This window comes from Halichoerus grypus, chromosome 9 (assembly GCF_964656455.1).
Source record: "Halichoerus grypus chromosome 9, mHalGry1.hap1.1, whole genome shotgun sequence".
Classification (NCBI taxonomy): Eukaryota; Metazoa; Chordata; class Mammalia; order Carnivora; family Phocidae; genus Halichoerus; species Halichoerus grypus.
Genome location: NC_135720.1, coordinates 142,626,787 through 142,644,280, shown reverse-complemented (window position 1 = coordinate 142,644,280; position 17,494 = coordinate 142,626,787). Strand labels below are relative to the sequence as shown.

Below are 17,494 nucleotides of genomic sequence, written 5' to 3'. Positions count from 1 at the left end.
ATGAAGCCAAAATATGGACGTTTTCCATGGCATGTAGTGTAAGTGCTTTCACTGGACTGTGCTGCTAATCTGTCCCGATCATTTGTCAGAAAAACATCAGTATCAGACCTGAAGGACAAGAGAAGATCCTTCTTAAGCTATAATGAAGATACTGCCTCTGTGGAGAAGGTCATGCCTACACTCAGCTACTCAGAAATTGTGGATGCTACTGGATTTTAAACTCTGGGAGGTTGTGGGGGGAACCGTGTGTGGCTTTGGGCCATTATGGGCTACCATGGTGAAGACCAGACTGGATCATGGCAAGATGTCCATAAACATTTGTCAGATCAGTGAACAACATTATGGGTAATTTTCTGAAATGTATCCTAAATTCTATATGACATTCCTTTGCCCCCCCAGGTGCCCAGCAATCTCCCCCAGAAGTCTAAGTAAAACCTGGCAATGCACCTGCAAGGAGTCAGCCATTTCACTTCTGGAAGTTTCCATGTCAACAAGTACATATTATTTCTCATTTTCCCCAACTTCAATATAAGAACGATCGTGGCTATCTCTTACTATTGATTGAATAAATGATGTATGATGGAAAGTTTACTTGAAACAACATGCAAATCACCTGGCACAAAGTAGGCCCACAAACGGTTAGCTTCCTTATTGAGAGCAGCTAGGCTGTTACCTTATATTTTAAGGGAACTAGTTTCAAGGATGACAAAAGCAATTTTGGCACAGAAATCTGGAAACATTTGGTTTGGTTGTACAAAGTTGCAACGGTGTGTCCCTCTCAACCTCCTGATTAAAGCAAGCCCATAAGCTTCAGAATATCAGGTTTCTGAACCCATCAGGGAGTTGAGGATACAAAAAACCCCAAGGAAACTAAATTCCACAAAGAGGCCTCCATAGGGTAAAAGAGGCCTCTGGTTGCCCTTATCCCTGGCAGATGGGCAGAGGGGCAAAGGAAGAGAAACCTACGAAGACACGATTAGGAGCAACTGGAAGAAACTCTAAGAGATTTTTAAGGTTTGTTGGTGGGCCGGCTTCACCCATGGCAGAGAATTCCATGCAGCCCAAACCACTGCCGATTGTCTCTGCTAAGGAGAGTAAGCCAAAAGGGGCCTGAGGGAAAAGGCCAGAAAGTGGAGAGAAATACCCAGGGAGGGCAAAGTCTTCCAAAAGCAGGGAGCATGGCAGGAAAGCTAAGGGCAACCAGTCCAAGGCACTTTGTATTAAACTGCTAAGAGCCAGGACCGAGAGCTGAGGGAAATCTCTCCAAGGCTCTCTGGAAGGAGAGCGATCTCCCAGCCAAAAAAAATAGCCCGGGGAAGACTGGAGAGCAAAGAGGATGCCCAGCAGCCCAAAGAGCACACCTCCCCCTGCCCCACCCCAAGCAGGAGAGATCTCCCAAGGTTTGGAAAGCTAAGGGAGCAGCAATAAAGTGCAAAGAGAAAAGTGACCCGAAGAGCAAAAAATCTGGTTTTTCAATTCACCTTCTACTGAATTTTTACTAGAGGACAAAGCAAATGCACACAACTCCGAGTTCACATGGAGGATGCTGACGCAAAGAAATGTGCTTAAGATAAGGAACATGATCTTATAGCTTTTATTGTTACATTAAAAACCAATAAGTAAATAAAGAGTTGATCTGCCTTGTCGAAAGATGGAGCTCTCCTTTCTGCAAAAGAAAAAAAGAAGAGAAAAAGCGTCTTTCGAGTCTTGCTCAGATACATGTTTGTACAAAGCAGGTCAATGGACTTCAGAAGCAACAAAGGGCAGTAAGTTGGAGGAGAGGCATGGGAGGGTTGTAGGGTCCGACGGAGAAAGGATAAAGGCCCAACTCCGAACTCGCCCTGGGCTCGCCTTCTTTCGTCTTGGATTTAGGACGCCTTAGTTCTTTTGGGACGGAGAGGGGTCAGAGGCTGTCGAGGGGGCCGACCCCCAGTCCTCGCGCCCCGCCGACGCCAGCCCTGCCCTCGGGCGCCACCACGCGTCCGCGAGCCGCACTGCAGCGCCGGAGGCCGGACGCCGCTCGCGATTGCGGCTGGGGCGAGCGCCGACTAGCGGAGGCCGGGCGGCGGGGCCGCAGGGCCCGGGTCCCCAGGGCGGCCCCTCCGGGGCTGGGGCGGCTCGCGGCGCCGGAGAGGGAGCCCCGCTCGGGACTTCTAGCGGCCGCTGCCGTCAGTGCGAGGACTCAGTTTTCCCGGGAGGAAGCCGGTTCGGCTGTGTCGGCACCGGGAAGTCTCTCTCCTCTGTCTTTGTGGAAGGAAGAGCATCTGTCCCGGCCTCCGGGGGGCAGGCGCCGGTGGAGCCCGGCCGCCGTGACTATAACACGATAAGTAAAGCGCGCGCCCCCGCGCGGCCGGTTAGCTCAGTCGGTTAGAGCGTGGTGCTAATAACGCCAAGGTCGCGGGTTCGATCCCCGTACGGGCCACGTGCGCGCCCTTTTTCCCTTTCCGCCCACCACGTCCGCGGGGACTCTGCTGCCTCCCCCGGGACGGAGGGCCCGGCGGCGCCGCTGCTGAGCGCTGGGCGCGGAAGCTTTACTTTATTGAAAAAAAGAAATCGCGTCGGGGGCCGGGGAGAGGTGCTGCCTTTCGGGACGGGCCAGGAGGGGCGAGCTCCCGCGGCTTTGCCGTGACCCCGCGCAGGCCTCCGGGGGGCCGGGCGGCGCGGAACGTTCACGGGCTCCCGGGCGCACCCCGCGGCTCGGGCGCGGTGGGGCGGGGGAGCGGCGGCCGGCCCGGGTCCTAGCGCCCGCCGCGTGCTGCCCCCGACGACCCTCCCGGCGCGCCGCGCCCCTCGCCCGACCCCGCAGGCCGCCGGCGCGCTCCGCTCTTCCTCCGGCTTCAGAGCCTGGGGCTCCCACGGCAGTGCCGGTCGCCGTGCCGGTTAAATAACACCGTGAGCGATGTCTCGACACGGTGCCGGGGATGCAGGGGATGCCCAGGGAATCCCAGGCAGCCGGGCTGGTCTGTGTGCCCGGAGCGGCATCCTGCACGTCGGGAGCCGACGAGCTCAGTTAAAGGCTGGGAAGCCTGTTTAAAGGGTTGACGAAGGACACCTGCTTGTCCGCGGTGTAGTCAGTGCTGCACCCCAGAGACTGGTGCAGGGACTCGGCAGGCCTGTGCTGACTCGGAGGCCGCAGGGGCGGCCCGGCCCGGGCCCGCTCGCCGACAGCCCGCCGGGAAGCGGACCCCTCGGCCGCACCCCTGCCGCAGGGACCCGGGCCTGCCGCACCTTCCTGCTGCCCGAGGAGCCCCTGGGCTCTGTTTTTCTTGGGTAGGGTAATAGCTTCCCGTGGTCGGTAACTAGATGGGTGCGTCCCCCACCTGTCCCTTTTCCACCTGTCCCTGCTCACCACTGCCTCCCGGCTGCAACTCCTGTTCTCAGTCTCACCTGTATGCTCCCTGATTTCCTTTAGGCGTGGATATGTAAATACGAATATAGGTTTTCTTTCTGCTTACACAAAATGTCACACTGGACACACTGTTTTGCATCGTGCTCTTTTCACTTGATGTGTCTGGAGGTGTTTATTGATCAGCATACACTGAGCTGTCAAACGTTACAGGAACAGCCTCTTTTCAAAGGAGTCGGTCCAGCTAGCCAGAAGTTGAATCTGAACTTTTAAATCCATTTTACCCCTGCCTCCGGAAGTATACAAGTAGGGCTGGAGATAGGGCAGGAACAGGACACCTTTAATTTTCTGTTATAATGTGAATAAAACACTTTCTGTGTGAAACCGTATGATATTTCAAATAGTACTAAGGTAGGAGCTCCAAAACACACTGCTGATCAAAGGAAATAATGTATAGATTTGTTCAAAGATAATTTTCAGGAAAAGGTAAAACGGTGACTCAGAGAGATACAAAAAAGAGCATTTGGTTACACAATAAGATATTTTCAATTGTTTTAGTTCACAAAAGCGAAGTCTACTAAATTGTTACAACTCACAGCGTAGATGCAGGAAGGAGAAAGAGCTTCTTTGTAGATCCAGGAGATAGAGCTTTGTAACAGCATCAGCAATATTCCAGACGGACACGACAGTTACCCCTCAGTCAGTCTTCTGGAATTCTTGCTCCCCTGGATCTTGAGTTAACAGTTGTAAGGGTAAATGGAAATTATGTTCTCTGTTTATATAGAGAAAAGTTGTTCCTTGCAGTGTTTCCTTGGATATGTAGTGAATCTGAGTCCTTACTCGAATCTTCAGAATAGAGATAAATGTCTCTATGGATTAAGTCCGGTCTTCAGTTTTTACAATGTAGAATATTTCTAAGGTTGTGGGCCAAATAGCCTCCAGATATATAAAAATGTACCCGCCAGAATTAGGTCAGAGATCTCTCAGGAGATTGACGGGAGACTCACAAGGTGCAGCACTTTGCTTCTCAAGGAGATAAGGAGAAGTCAGTATTCTTTCTTCAGCTTTGCTGTAAACAATGAGTCAGATTGTATCATAATTTTGTTGTCACTTTGATGCTACTTTATATACATGTAAAAACGCTAATACTTCATAAAGTGTCTTCTCTCTCTTCTATCGAAAAGGAAGCATCTTTCTGCTGGCTGAGTCATTTTATTTCCCCAAAACAGTTTCATGAACCCATGAGCTTCTTGAGCAGAATTCTGGAAATCCAGACTCAGTAGAATGGTTATGGTCTTAAAGTTGTTGAATCCAAGCCATCCAGGGTCTGTAACCAAGCGTATCTGGTATAGTCATCTTTTCCTACGAAGCTCTGAGATGGTCTTTCTTTGTTGAAGATGAAGCTGATTGCAAGTGCTTTCCCAACAAAATAACTATATAGAGAGATGACAAAAGATTTTAAATGGTTGTGATTGATTTATTACTTATAATTCTCCAAGGCAAAAGGGCTGATGAGAATTCATGATAAGAATAATGCCACTAACAAGGAATTTTGGTTGTTTCTGTGGCATGCAAAACAAGATAACAAAGCCATTCCAAAATAAGTTCTAGACAAAATAGTTGTAGACATTATGACCTTCATATTTTCAAAGAAGATTAAAAAACACTGCATTTAGTTTATAGAAGTGGATGAACATAATTTCCACAGAGAGAAAGCCTTGAAATGGACATATGATAATCCTGAGACAGCATAGGCCACAAATATACAAGTCACATAGTAAGAATACACCAAGACTATGTCAACAGTATGAAGCAAAGAGGCTTGGTAAGTCTGGAGTGGGTTCTACATATCTATACATTAATAAGACTTGTTAATAATTAATAACTGTGGTAAGTCCTCAATTAAAACTCAGTAGCCCAGAAGATGCTAGATTCAAATTAAAGAAATAAAGTTGCGACCGAGTTAACATAAAAAAAAAAATAGCTGGGATTATGCCTGATTGCATTCTACCCCTGTTGTCTACTATCAGACAAAACAACACCAGGATTTTATATGTTGATAGAAATATCTCATGTACAGTAAGAGCCTTGATAAATCCCCAGGAATTTCCCATTCAGTGTACAATTTCTGAAATACTTATAATAACATTTTACCCATGCAAATTTGACTTAGGGAAGACTAAGCCTTTCTCCTCTTCTCCTTCCTCCTTCTTCTCCTTCTTCTGATTTTCAACTCTTCCTGTGCAACTCATCATTAGTAACACATCAAATAGCCCTGGTTCTTTCCAGCATCTCTCTTTTTTGCAGGGTGAAAGAACAAACCTTTATGATTTTCCAGGTACCTCCTGGGAAGTCTCAAAGACAGTTGTAGGTGGAAAAGATATCTTGAAAGTTTTATTGTACATTTAGGATTTGATTTGGGGAAGGTAAAAATTAAAAGCTCTCAGGACATTTGAACACTTAGGAGAGGAATCAGATTATGATTGCTGGGGAAAATATTTGGCTACTTGTTTCAAAGTTACAGTAAAACATTTTAAAATAAGCATAGAAGGTAACATGAGTGTAAAGACCTGTAGCTCATTCCTATGTGAGAAACCTTTGTTGTCTTCAATAATTAAAGACAGCACAGTCAGCATAAACTATAAAAGGGTATTCTCTAAAATACAGAATATTTGCTCTCCAAGAAGATGACACAAGGGAAAACCAAAAGGGACCCTGTCATATTATAGGGGAAGGCAAGAAGCGGTAAACCAAAAAAACAAACACATCAAAATGAAGCAAACTTTCCTAGATTTTAATACAGTTCATAGCTTTTCAAACTCAGGTATTATAAATGAGGATAAATAAACTTAATTTTCAAATTCTGTCCTTCGTTATGCTCTCCCCCATCCTGGAACACTTTGACACTGTATTTCAGGACTGGCTCCAGGAATCCACAAGGTTGGAACTAATTTCATACTATTACCAAGCTGTTATCAACATGGATTGTGTTCCACTTTGTTAACTTCAAATGAGTTAATAAGTAGGGATTGTAAACATTTGTGTTGGAATTGTTTGTAATGGAACAAACATTCCAAGTTTGTATTTTAGATACTTAAACCTCTGAGGCATAGTTTGTCCAGTTGTTTACAGTGTTTCTCAACAGCAGTTTTCCAGCGTAAAGGACCCTGAAATACCAAACTTCCAACTGTTCCCCCAGGTGAGTGGACTGGCCCATCGAAGCATGAAAACAAGGAACAGGAGGCTCTTGAGATGTAAGAGAAATATTCAGCCAGTTCCAGCATGTAAATAAATAGATAAACAAACCAACCATTAACAACCATATTTCAGGATTTGATTTATAAATCTGTTAAAACCCAAGGCAACTACTTATAAACTGCCAGATATCCTTATTTTCAAACATTTTTCCTTTCGTGTGCAGCCTTTTTATTTGTTTATTTTGATCTGCCTGCCTTGCTTTCTTGAATTTTTTTAATCATTATCTTTCTAAGAAGATTTCATGTCAGCCCACTATAATAATAAAAAAAAAATCTTCACTGAATCCGTTATCTTGCAAAACTTAAAATGTATGTTCTGTCTCATCTTCTGTCCTTCCTCCTAACTTCCTTCCTCCTTCTCTTCCTAAGTTTGGCAAAAGACATAGGAGAGAGGATTCAACTTCCTTGTCCAGCACGCAGGCTGTGAGGGGGGTCTGGGGATATATTAATGATGATATTAACAGTGGAGAAGCCTCCCTTTAATCTGTTGTGAGTTGGGGGCAACCAACAGTGTTCTGCGGGCAGGTTTGGCTCCTGGTTGTCCTGCTTCATGATTCAGACAAGGACTGACAGGTACCTGAGCATGTCTGTTCCTCCCTGACGGAGTTTTTGGTGGGTAGAGGGCAGGAATAACACTTTAATATATGATCGGTAGGTCTAATGGTATTTTCAACCTTCCCTGGATTTAGTTTCTGCAAAGAGAGAATACTGCAATATGAAAGTTACATGAGGCTTGTAACTGACGGGGGAGGAAAGACATCTCCCTTCTGCCTTTCTGAAATCTTAGCTGAGACCCCTGTAAGGAAAGATTAAGAAGGGGAAAACAAACTGAATTTTGTTAACACGCTTATTCCAGGTATAGGAGGGAGACATCCGGGGAAAGATGAGTAACTGTCGAGGTGGCTCAGAAGTCCAGCTCCTACAGCATCTTTACCAAAGGACAATAAACGCGCCCTGAGATGATGTAACAAAGGGAAGGCAGATTCGGGCCAAGGGCAAAGATAGAAGCTAGTTAGTGAAGTTTCTGACTTCATTGCCGGGCTGATAGGCTCTAAAGTTGTCTCTGGGGAGTAACCTTTGTCTTTCCCGGTAGAGAGGGAAGAAGGGACCTCTTTGTAAACGTCTGTCCTGCTTCTAGGCAGGTAGGGGGAGGGCAGAGAACTTTTGGGGAATCTGCTTCTTCTCACTTGCTTTCAGCTCGCAATAATCCATATGCCAAAGTGGCAGATTTTGGGGTGCTATCATCTGCTACCATTCACCGCCATGTTTTTGTTCACATTGCTTTGAAAGTTGGGAGGGGCAGAACTGCTAGGAATAAAAGGAAGATGAAACCAGCTTTACTGTGGAGTGTAAGTGGGATTTCGGGCACGGGGCAGGACCAGGTGAAAGACTGACTCTCAAGGAGCTCCAGTCATAACCTTTGAAATCTCTTTGTACAAGACGGAAAAGCCCAGAGCATAGGCCAGTGCTACCCAGGCCTTTTAGCTTAGCTTATGATTTATTTCTTCAAAAGGTCATTGAGCTCCGGTCTTGCCCCTTACACTCAGATGCACAAAGACGACAGTTCTTAGGGTTGCCCAAACCAGAATGGTGAGAGTGTAAATGTCCCCCGTGCTCTCTTACTTGTCCTCATAAACTATGAGTCTGACAAACCGGATGCCATGGCTTATTAATTCCTCATCTGACACTGACAACCAAACTCTGTCATTTAGCTGAAAATATTGGCCGTCACAGATTTAGAGGTTTGGAGACTGAACTTCCAAGACAGAATGTGAGATGTTGCTTTCTATCACCTACTGCAAGATAACTGGTGCTCGGTTCCTAACCTGGTCTTACCTGTCATCAGCAAAGCCATCGCTTTGATCAGCTATGGAAATGTGACTCATTTTCCCTTCATCCCAGTCCCTCATCATGTGATGCAACCACCTAGCAAGAGACTCTCCTCAGCTGGAATAACAATTGAACATAGGCTCTACCTGCCATATACATTCTTCAAGGCGACTCCAACATATTCCAAGGCAACGACACTGCTGAAAATAGAAAACGAAACAAAGAAGGCCCCGCTGGGATTCGAACCCAGGATCTCCTGTTTACTAGACAGGCGCTTTGACCAGCTAAGCCACGGAGCCCCTTTTTGCATTTATGTTCAGTTATATCATATTTATACCATTTTCTGTGAAATGTAGCAATTTGTCAGAAATTTATTTGATTTTGTGACAAAGAGAAGGTATCTGTGTTTCTGAGCTTTTACTAAGACAGAAACTTCAACATTTAAAAAATGCATTCTTCAATGCAAGGTTTTAAAAATTTCAAATTAAAAAAAAAAAAATTGGGTTACATTCCCATTTCATGGCGACTATCGCCATCTAGAGGAAATATTGGATATTGCAGCACCTTTTAATTTTGTTTCTGCTTTAATTCATTCATTTTGTCCACAAATGTTGAGTAGGTAATGTATGTCAGGTACTTTTCTAGGTATCGAAGATAGAACAGTGAACAACAAACAAACAAACTTTCCTTCCTTATAGAATTTGTATTCTAGAGGGCGGTCAAGAAAACAAGTGTAAACAATTTGCCCTAACACCTACCCCCCCCCCCCCCCGCAAACAATGAGAACTAATCCCACTACCACCAGGTTACAAACCCACAGTGCTACCTTCTGAGCTAATTTATTGCATTTGAACAAGACTATTCTGCTTCCTTCCATTTTATCTAATTTGGCCGAGATGAGGACACACTGATGCAGAGATTTTCGGCCACCCGCTTCCAACTTGCCCAAACCGGGCAATGTCAGGCGCTTTCTTTCAAAGACGGGTTGGAGCCCCGCACGATGTGTTGCTCAGCGCGGAGTTCCGCAGGAGGAAACGACTTTAGGCACAGTCTGGTTCTGTTCATTGACCCGCTGGGTTAAAACTGACTTGATCTCTGTCTTCATCAAGACAGAAAAACTGAGTGGAGGGTACAGAGAAGTCCGGAGAAAACTGGGGTACGATGTGATAACTAACCCCCCCCCCCCCCGGGATGCCCGTGGGATCTGGGCTGGGCACAGGGAGGGGCTTAGTCCAGTCACATGACCTCTCCTCTGACAAGTTCTGCCGCAGGTGTTGGGAAAAGCAGGAGGGGTCGTGGCGGGTGTAGCCTGAATGCAGCTCAGCGTGGAGAAGACCAGGTGGGACCATCATCCTGCGGTGTTTAGATACCCACTTTGTGCTCTATGAGTGGTGACGGCTACGCATTCACTGGGCAGCCACAGAGGGCAAGACCCTGGCGGGGTGAGAAAGCACGTGGGAGATTTCCTTGGGGCAGATCCTGTTACCTGCTTTCCTCTGGACATCTCCGGCTTTTCCAGTCTACCCTGTATCTGACCTCTTTGCCCTTTCTTACAACACTTCAAGGTTTATGCATTCCCTTTGTCCCGAGGTCCTGCTGCCACGCCTCTCCTTATATAAGCTAATTTGTTTATTGTACATCATTTCAATATGTATTTTTTGTAAAGTTGACATTGTGTGCACATATATAATAAATTTACATAAATGGTGTATTATATATTTTTGTGTCTTTTAAAAACATCATGACTTTAAGATCCATCAAAATTGCCCTGTCTACCTAAATCGTGGCTTCTAACCGCTATATAAAATGCCTTGGTGGGCGCTCACGATGTGTTTTCTCTCTTCTGTCCCAGTGGTGGACTCACAGGTTGCCTCCACTGTCCCCCGAGTCCAAATTACACCAGCTTTTCCTCCACCCCCTTTATGTCCGTGTTTGAGAATTTCATTGGGTTGTAGGAGCAGAATGACTAACTAATCCCAGTCTATTCTCCAGTCCACACTCCACCAGCTGTGTATGCCCCATTATTCTTGTCCACGCTCGACACTATTCAGCTTTCTACTTTGTAATCTAATATGCATAGCGTAATGAATCTCATCATTGTTTTTTTTTTTAATTTGCATTTATGCCTTCTAAAGATTCTGAGCATCTGTTTATATGTTAGCTTCTGGCCCTGCATCTTAGGACATTGACTCTTTTCTTATAATTTGCCTATGTTCTTATTGAGGTTGGTGTGTCTTTCACACTGATGCACGGGGCGGGGGGGATACTGTGTATTGTGGTTATTGGGCTACTGTGAATTTTAGATCTTGCAAAATCATCTTCCAATGTGTTACCTGTCTGTTGACTTGTCAGTGGAGGAACTTAATGACAGATCCTTGATTTTGTTAAGGATTTCTCCTCCCCCCACCCCATGGTTTGTATTTTTGAGGTTATGCTTCAGAGGTCTTTCTCTGTTACTAAGTTAAAAAATGTCCTCTCTAAAAAAACAAAAGATGTGTAGATTTTCTTTTTCAGATTTGAGACATTGATCCATCTAGTACTCTAGATAAGTGTACTGGTTTTTTATATGACAATCTATTAGAACTGTGTCTTCTGGTTCTCAAAGCTTTGGTTTGGTAAGGATCTCCAAGATGTGTGATTGCTTGTGTGGTGTCCTTTATCTTAGCCTCTTCATATTTTCATGAAGTTAGGTATTTAATAAAATCATGCATTTTTCCTGTTAGAATATTTATCTGCAAGGTCAGGAAGAATCCAGTTATTTCCTAATACCCTGTACACGTCATAGCATGGAAAGAATATATTTTAATAAAACAGTTGTTTGAATTATATTTTATGAATTTCCCATCAGATAATCTTCCATAGATTTTTTTGTTTATGTTCTTGTAATCCTGGGCCTATGTTTCACGGACCTATAAGGTCAATCCTAGGTTTCCCAAACTGTTCTTACAAGAAAAAGATACGAGAATACAGATTCTAAGTTGCTGGGATGCACGAGTGGGCAAGATGCTGAACTTAAGGTTTGCATGAGTCGAATCCTTGCTTGTGGCAAATAATCTTCTCATTTGTCCTCTTCAATAGGAACTGGAAACCCCTCTTGTTGGTTCCAGAAAACCTATGAATTTCTATTTTGCACTCAGGAAATTTGATTATATTTCTCTCTCCTAGAATCCTGTACCTTACCACCAGAGTTTGGGAAACTAATCCTACAAGGCAGTGTTTACTAGGTACATGATTGGATCTTTCTACCATGGTCTTAGCCTACCATGGATTTGGCATAACTGCCCAAGTCCATCAGTTTCTAAGTCTACTGGAATTTTATCCTAAGCTAAAATGTGAAGTGAGAAGACCTCGGGCGACACAGAAGGATTATGTGGCCCACAAACAACCTCCTCGGCCTAGTGGTGCTCACCAGTGACTTGACTTTCAGCTCCTAACTCTTCCCTAAGGCTCTGGAGAGCAGGGCCCAGAGTTTGAAGGAGACCCTCAGACCCATAGTGTGTCCCAGGAAGGAGGAAACAGAGACTGTGTAAGTGAGCTAAAATTTCTCTTCTATGCTTTTAGGGTTTCTGGCTGTGCCTAAGAATTAAACGGACATAAAACAGATTAATAGGAAAAAACACACACATTTCAGGAAGTCAGTTTTACATGGACGTGGGGGCCCTCACAAGAAAAAAAAGGCTCCAAGAAGCAGAGCCCCTGGCCTACATACTAGGTTGGGCCAACAGTGTGAAAATGGGACAAGACAAAGGGGTTGTGGGGAGGGCAGTTAACCGTGGCCAAGTGACTAGGAAGATAAGGGTTAGTTTAACCGGGGTTTTGGTACAGATTTCTCTTGGCCTGGACGCCCTGGCTCTGGCGATAAGAAGGCTTCCTTCCTCCGGGGGCAGGGAGGGCTCCCTTACGGGGTGTTCTACGCCTTGCTTTCAGGAAGAAAAAGGAAGGTCAAGAGTTCTCTTTCTTCCACCTGCTGTTTTTCAAGTGCCTTTAACTCAAAATAACCACTATGCCAGCGATGCATATTTTGGGGTGGCATGCTCTGAACCCCGATAGTTGAAAACATGGATTTGTGTCCCATCGTGACGCATAAACGTCCTCAGCGTAATCCCAGCTCTGACCCAGTCGCAAATGAAGGTCAGGACCGTGCTGCTCGCTTGGTCTGTAATTTCCCCGACCTAACGACGCGGTCACCGCGCGGCCGGTCCTCGCGGGGACGTGGGGGGAAGGTGCGAGCCCGCGGGGGTCCGACCGCAGCACCTGCGCGGGGCGTGGCGCGTGCGAGGCGCCCCGAATCCCTGGGCTCGCGGAGGGGTGACCGCGGGCCAGTCCAGAAGCGTTCAGGGGGCGCGTCCACGCGGCGGCTTCCCGGGGTTTTCCTCGCGCGTCCACGGATGGCTCGGCCTGAGGCGCTCCGGGCTCGTGCGCGCGCCGGGACGCCGTAAACCCCGTGCGGGGACAGGCGCCTTTCGGTGCGATGACGAGACAGTTCCCGACGTGCTTGTACCGGGGACAGGCGGGCGCCCGGCAGCTTGCGGTTCCATAGTGTAGTGGTTATCACGTCTGCTTTACACGCAGAAGGTCCTGGGTTCGATCCCCAGTGGAACCAGCGGCGGCGCGCTCCCTTTTCCGCCCCTGCTCGAAGGCAAGCGGCGGGGCTGTTCGGGTTTTATTTCCAGCGCTTTCCTCCCCCCCCCCCCCCTTTTAAGTCTAGGCTGAGACACCGGCTTGCGGCCGTTCGGGACACGCTCCTACGCCGCTCAGCCGCGGGCTGTCGTCACGGAGCAGCCTTGTCCCCGCCGCGTGCGGCCACCGGCAGGCCCGAGGGACGCCTGCGTGCTCGAGACGCGGCCCTGCGGGGCTTCCCGCGACTGTCCGCCCGGGCGCGCGGCGGGGATGGGGTGCGGGGCTCCGCACAGGGGCCGGGCTGGGGGCGCTGCACTGGGCCCGTCCGCCGAGACCTCGGCCCCCCGCACCGAGCCTGCCCGGCCTCTTCAGGGCCGCTTCCCCGCCCGGGAACCCGTGCCGTCGAAGGGCCCGAGCTGCCAGTCACCTGTCCAGTGTCCTGCTCTTGGCTGGGAACAGAAAAGTCAGAATTGTCACATATTTGAAGACTGTATTACAGAAAGGTACTAAGAACACAGAAACAAAAAGCAACTTGAGGGATAAGGGCTGGGTCGATGGCACAATGCTGAGAATACACTGAGGTGCGCAGAGAGGTGGGACACAGCGTTGAGTACCCAAACAACAGGTGTATCCTCTACGCAAGGAAAGAGGCTCCTGTCAAACAAAAATATATGATCAGAAATGAAAAATTCAACAAGTACATCAGAAAGTGTGGGATATTCTGGAATATCAAGCAAAAACATAGTGCTGAAGGAGAGAAAAAAATTATACTTGAGGAAAAGATGAGGATGTGTTATAGCTAAATATTACTTCTAAAAATAAATAATAGGGAAAATGCAAGGAAGATAAACTTCGAAAAATTAGGTACATATCACAACCCTAAAAAAAAAAATTTCTAGGCAGTCAGGGATCGCTGAATATTCAGTCAAAAGGATAAAAATAGTCCGATCCTTGACTACCGAGCAAACAGAAAAGAACATAAAATCTTCTGGGTGTGTTTTGGGGGGAACACAAGTCACAAAAAGGATCAGTTAACAGAACAGCTGATTTTTCAAGGTTGACATTGAAAGCTAGAAGACAATGAAGCAATGGTTTCCAATCTTAAAGAAGATGAAATCCACCCTAGATTCAATGTGAAACCCCAGTATCTATCAAGTATGAACATAAAAGAGAGACATTTTCAAATGTACTTGGCTTTGTAAAATTTACCTTTAGTACTCCCTTCCCCAGGATCTCTGTAAAAATGAAATGTCAGTTGAGAAATAGGGAGACTTGAGACACAGAAAGTATGAGATGTAAATACAGCAAAAGAGACGAACAAGGGATGGGCCAAGATGACAGGAGCCTCATGTATTCACAGGGAGCCAGACTGCAAGAGGTCAGGAATGTCTGGGGAAGACAAACTCAAGGAGATGAAAAGTGGAGAGCAACTTGGATGTGGGTAGACATCCTCAAAAGAGATTTCAATAACTGGGGGATGAATTTGGGGTTGAAATAATAAGATCTATTGAAAACTGTGCAAATAAAAATAACATTACTCACCCCACGTGGGAGGAGAATTCATAGTCTGTTAGGACGATTTAAAATTGGAAAGGAATAGATAAGGAATAAATAAGGAACCATTAGTTGCAGATGATATGATATCTATAGAGAAAACAGAGAATCGATAGGCGTTTAAAATCAATAAATGAGTTTAGCACATTTGCTAGATACTGTTCATAATTTTAATTCAGAAGCATATAGAAAATAAGGCTTGAAAAATTATACCTAAGAATTAATCTGACAAATTATGTATGATATTTACACAGGAAGAGTTATGAAATATGGAAAGATCAAAAACTGCTCAAGTAAATATAGAGATACACCATATTAATGAGACCAAGAGCTTTATAAAATAATGCAAAGTTTCTTTAAAATTATAATATATATTAAGTGAGAGTTCAATCAGAATTCCAACAGATTCTAATACTGGGAAGGACTAGAGAGTTTGGCAAGCTAAATCATTTTTAAAAAGAAGAAAAAGATAGTAGAACTGCTTTCTCTCTCTTTTTTTTCAAGATTTTTAAAATTTATTTATTTGAGAGAGAGCAAACATCAGCAGGGCGAGGGGCAGAGGGAGAAGCAGACTCCCCGCTGAGCAGGGAGCCTGATGCAGGACTCGATCCCAGGACCCTGGGATCATGACCTGAGTGGAAGGCAGATACTTAACTGACTGAGCCACCCAGGTGCCCTGAACTACTTCCTCTTGTGAATATTACAGGTGCTGCAAAGGATAACAATGAATATATATGGTATTTTGCAGAGGTATATAAGTAAACCAATGGAACAGCATGGATGGCACAATATAGACCAAAGCAAATAATGAAACCATCGTATCTGACCCAGGTGGCAGGACGGGGCAGAGGGCTATGTCAACTATTCATTAAGTAGCATGGACTCAATTATCCATATTCGGGGAAAAAATCCATACTTTAAAATATACATAAAAATGAATTACAGGCAGCTCACAGGCTGAAATGTGAAAAGCAAAGATTTTAGATATTTTAGCTAAAGCAGTGGAAGAGAATTGCTAAAAACTCTTTCTCAGCCTTGGGTCTACCAAGAGCCATGAGGGAGATACCACGTGAGTCACCCCTTCTGTCTCTTCTCCTTAAGACTGCTGTACCTGATCTGCTCCGATCTGCCCCCCTCCTCTTCCAACCTCTGTCCTTAGGAGTCTGTCCTGCCCTGGGCCTCACACTTCAAGGGAAGACTAAGAAGGCTGTAAGAAGGACACAGAGCAGTAAGAAGGCCTCTGGAGGCCTGTGGAGGTTAAGATCCAAGTTTTATTCCTTAACCAAGTGTAGGGCTGCTTCTGAACCTTGTTGCTGGGAGCCGGGACCTTCTGCTCACCACCTGGCTCATCCCACGGCCAGCACCTATACACTTCTTAAGCTTTCTCTCCTGAGGTTCTTTGTGAGGTCCTGGAGGAAAAGCCCCTCGTTTCTCCTGTTGAAAAGCTTTCCAAAATACGAGCAGCCATGCTGGCATAAAGGAGATGCTAGAATGGTCCGAGTATGGACAGATCGCTGCACACTGGGGAGAAATGAATACTCCAAGCCCCTGCCTAGTGTGCTAGTGCAGAGGGACTTCTGCTCATAGTAAAAGAACGTTTCTTGGACGTCAGTCTTTCCTTTTCCCGATTCCCTGACTTGTGGCCTTCTTCCTACGATCTGCCTTTCTCCAAGACCTCTCTCTGTGCCTTCCCCAAATTGATAACCTATTATTGGCAAACATTTTGGCGATGATCAGCTTTAGAAATAGACTAGCTGAAATCTTGAAGTAAGCCTTAATCCTGAGGATGGACAAAACTCTGCCTGCCATGGTGGGAATGAGCTCATTACCATCAAAATAGCACAAGATTGCAGTCATTTAAAAAAGATGCTGAGTTTTGCGTGGGTGTTTGCAACATCACTGCTTCACAAAGGCCCTGGGCCACAGAAGTAGCAATGAGATTTACTTTTTTAACAATAACAACAATGGCTTATTTGATCATGTTTTTGGTTTGCAGCTCAGTAAGCTAGTGCCATCATGCATATTAGGCCCTTAAGTCTTTAGAACAGTTGTAAAAAGTGGTCATTCTCATTAGCATCCCCTGAGAGATGAGGATGATGAGGCACAGTGAAATTTAAAAACCAGATCATGAATGCCAGAGAGGAGGGCAGTTTTCTCTTTGCAAAGGTTGTCAGCAGGTTGTGTACGATGCTCCCAGACTGATATTCATGCACTCATGAAAGGATACCTGGAAAATGCAAAGTTTTTGTCACATAACTCCCCTGCTCAGTTTGTACCAGATTGGCTGATGCTTATTCAAAGCTACACAATATACTCATGAGCCAGAGACCTTGATACATCTAATATAGATAGACATGTGCTTGGCGCCAAGTACCATTTGGTACATGCCAAGCAAGCTCTTTTTTGAGCAAATCCAGAGTATGGGTCTTCTTTTCCCCCTCACTCACCTGGTGCTACGGGTTAATTCAGTGCCAGATTTAGGACCCTAACCCTGTTACGAAGAGGTAGCCTCTGGGCCATAGTCTGTGACTTCCTGCGACTCAGGCCAGGAAGAACGGAAGAAAATGTGTGCAGGATTCAGGGGTTTGTCTCTGTTCGAAATCAGACTTTCCTTGTTCCCTGGTGGCAGAAGAATTGACAGGAACTGGTCCTCCTGGGTCAATACATACTTGATTCCTGTCCTCACCCATGGAAAACCGAGTAGAAATAACACACATGAAAGAGCAGATGTGATACAGGTGACCACGGATGACACTGTGAGTGGAATGAAACCTCTGGGGCCACCAGAGGGATGACATCCAAAGTATAAGCCACTTCAGCCCAGTTACAATATCTCTGAAGGTTTGCTGGTGCGAGTTTCAGAATCTGTGTCAGACGGTGGGGGAGG

At 45.9% G+C, this 17,494-nt stretch overlaps 3 non-coding genes across 3 annotated transcripts; 2 read left to right on the top strand and 1 right to left on the bottom strand.

Moving 5' to 3' along the window:
- Positions 1-2,348: 2,348 nt before the first annotated feature.
- TRNAI-AAU (transfer RNA isoleucine (anticodon AAU)) lies at positions 2,349-2,422 on the top strand. Its single transcript has one exon. It is a non-coding gene; the product is annotated as a tRNA-Ile (tRNA).
- A 6,236-nt stretch (positions 2,423-8,658) lies between these two features.
- Positions 8,659-8,732, bottom strand: TRNAT-AGU (transfer RNA threonine (anticodon AGU)). The gene has a single exon. It is a non-coding gene; the product is annotated as a tRNA-Thr (tRNA).
- Positions 8,733-12,963: 4,231 nt separating this feature from the next.
- TRNAV-UAC (transfer RNA valine (anticodon UAC)) lies at positions 12,964-13,036 on the top strand. Its single transcript has one exon. It is a non-coding gene; the product is annotated as a tRNA-Val (tRNA).
- Positions 13,037-17,494: the final 4,458 nt, after the last annotated feature.